This window comes from Corvus brachyrhynchos, unplaced genomic scaffold, assembly GCF_000691975.1.
Source record: "Corvus brachyrhynchos isolate BGI_N302 unplaced genomic scaffold, ASM69197v1 scaffold2035, whole genome shotgun sequence".
NCBI lineage: Eukaryota > Metazoa > Chordata > Aves > Passeriformes > Corvidae > Corvus > Corvus brachyrhynchos.
The window spans coordinates 16,775-19,377 of NW_008238194.1; the positions used below are offsets into that span (position 1 = coordinate 16,775).

Consider the following 2,603-nt stretch of genomic DNA (forward strand, 5'->3'; position numbering starts at 1 on the left):
GCCCCCACCCGTGGAGCCAGGGCCCCCACCTCCGGTCTCCCCACGTCCCTCAGCAGCTCCGGGATGGGCGACAGCGTCCTCAGCAGCCCCAAAATCGCCGCCACCTCCTTCTCCAGACGTTCCTGTCCCACCAGCGCCCCAAAATCCCGGCGCCGGTTACTGCTGGGGGGTCTCCCCCCTTCTGTTCCCAGTCCTGTAGTAGCCCCGGAGCTGTTCGGACACCAGGAGGGGTCCCCGGGCCAGCCGCACCCCCAGGACCACCCCATCCAGGGCCCCGATGGCCACAGGGTCGGGGACAGGGGATGGGGGACCCCTCAAGGTGTGATTTTGGGGGTTCTCCACATTGTCCCAGCAGCCGTCGGGTCCCAGGGTCCCAGGTGGCGTTGTTGTCACTCCCCCGCGCCAGAAGGAAGGATGTCCCCAAGGCCTCGGCGATGGTGACAGCCAAGAGGAGGTCGGTGGGCGGGTCCAGGGTGGGGAGGGGTCGCCCAAACCCCCCAGATCTCAGCCCCACCTCGATGCCGGCCAGGAGGGGACTGAGGGCCACCATGGTGCCGTCAGGGGCCAGCACTGCCCCAAGCTCCAGTGTCACCGGGTTGTGCCAGAGGAGCTCGGTCAGGAGCTGCCAATGGCCTGGGGTGACAACTGGGGGGTGTTCAGGGTTCCCGAAGGGCTCACCAGCACTGCCCGGCAGCCCAGGGTGCTGCAGACCCCCAGCCCCCTCCCCAAGGCCACAGCGGTGCCGGGGGAGCTGCCCCAGGCCAGGGACTCGAGAGCGTCCAGGATGTCAAGCAGCAAGTCCATGTGGCATGGGGGGACAGCTGGGGACACACCTGGGGGGACAGCGGCTGGGGGGTGAGGGGAGTTAAGGGGTCAGAGGGGGTTGAAGGGGTGATGCACCCAAAAATGTGCCAAAAGCAAGGGGAGGGCACCTAAAATAGGGGGAAAGGATACAAAATAGGGGAAAGGACCCAAAAGAGGGGGAAAGGACACAAATTGGAGGGAAAAGTCCCAAAAGAGGTCCTGGTGTCCTGCCGTGGCTTGTCCCTACATGTGCCGGGGCGGGCACAGACACTCAGCACCAGGAGCAGCCACGAGAACATCCTGTGGGACACAGGCACACAGAAATGTCCTGCGGGACACGGGGACACCTTGAGGGATGTGGGGACCTCCTGCAGGATACGGTCCCAGGACCTCGGGGACTTCGGCCCCACAGGGGGAAAGGGACAAGGACGTAGGGGGAGGGGCAGGGACACACGGAAGGGGATGGGGACACACGGAAGGGGACAGGGACAGCGACATATGGAGGGGAAGGGACACGAAGCTACCAGGACACACATCAGGGGGACAATGTCACCGCACCTGTGCGGACACTGCCACCAGGATGTGTCCGGTGACACCCAGCATGGGGCCACGTGACCCCGCGGCTGACACTGACCCTTGCCCTGTCCCCAGGCTGAAGTCCCCTGGGCACAGTGGCCCTGGGCACCTCTGCACTGGCCCTGCCACTGTGGTGGCTCTGGGACACCCTGGTGGCTGTCACCCGCTTCTGGGACACTTGTCACCAGCTGAACAAGTGCCCCCATCACCCACCCTACTGGGTGGTGATATTCAGCTGGGACACCGTGGTGGTGACAGTGCGGACATGGTGGCAGGAACTGCATTGGGCAGCGCTTCGCCATGGCTGAGACGATAGTGGTGGCACCGTGGTGGCACCGGCGCTGTCCCAGTTTGTGTCCCCATCCATTTCCATGTACCCCCATGCCTGTCTCCCCCCACGGCTGTTTCCCCACCCATGGCAAAGTCCCCATCCATGTCCCCTCAGGTGTCCACCCATGGCCATGTCCCCCCAAGCCCCCCCCCCATGGCCATGTCCCCATCCATGTCCCCCCATGTCCCCATCCACATCTTAGTTCAACATCTTTATTTTTACCCCAATTTCAGAAAACAAAAAGAAAATCAAGGCCAAACCAAAAGCATTTCCCTGTCTGTGCCAGCTGAGCATCCACGTGCTTGGGGGGGTGGGAAGAATCCTTTTTGGAAGGGTTTCCATGCCATTCTCTCCAAAATTGTGGGTTTTGCCCCAGTTAATCCCCATATGGCTGTGGAAGACGCCCGTGGGCCAGAGAGAATGAAAACGATGGATTTAGGTTGGATCACCAGCACCACGGATCTCTGGGGCTCTGCCCAACGGGGGTCACTGGGGATCATCCAACACGGACCCTCCCGCAGGGGATGGGGTTGGAGCAGTGCACGAAGCTCTTCCTGCACTTGGGGCACTCGCAGGGCTGCCCTTAGCGGTGCCTCCGTTGGTGTCGGCTCAAGTGAGAGCTCCTGGAGAAGCTCTTCCCACACTCAGGACACTCATAGGGCCTCTCCCCGGTGTGGATCCTCTGGTGCTGGATCAGGTCGGATCTCTCCCAGAAGCTCTTCCCACACTCCCCACACTCGTGGGGCCTCTCCCCAGTGTGGATGCGCTGGTGGGTGATGAGGTAGGACTTTTGCTTGAAGCTCTTCCCGCAGTCGGGGCAGTGGAAGGGCCTCTAATCCTTGTGAATGCGCTGGTGTCTGAGGAGATGGGAGCTGGTCTGAAACCTCTTCCC

General features: G+C 62.5%; 1 pseudogene; it reads right to left on the minus strand.

Annotated features, from left to right (window-relative positions):
- Positions 1-2: 2 nt before the first annotated feature.
- Positions 3-1,118, minus strand: LOC108446618 (annotated as a pseudogene).
- Between the last annotated feature and the right edge of the window lie 1,485 nt (positions 1,119-2,603).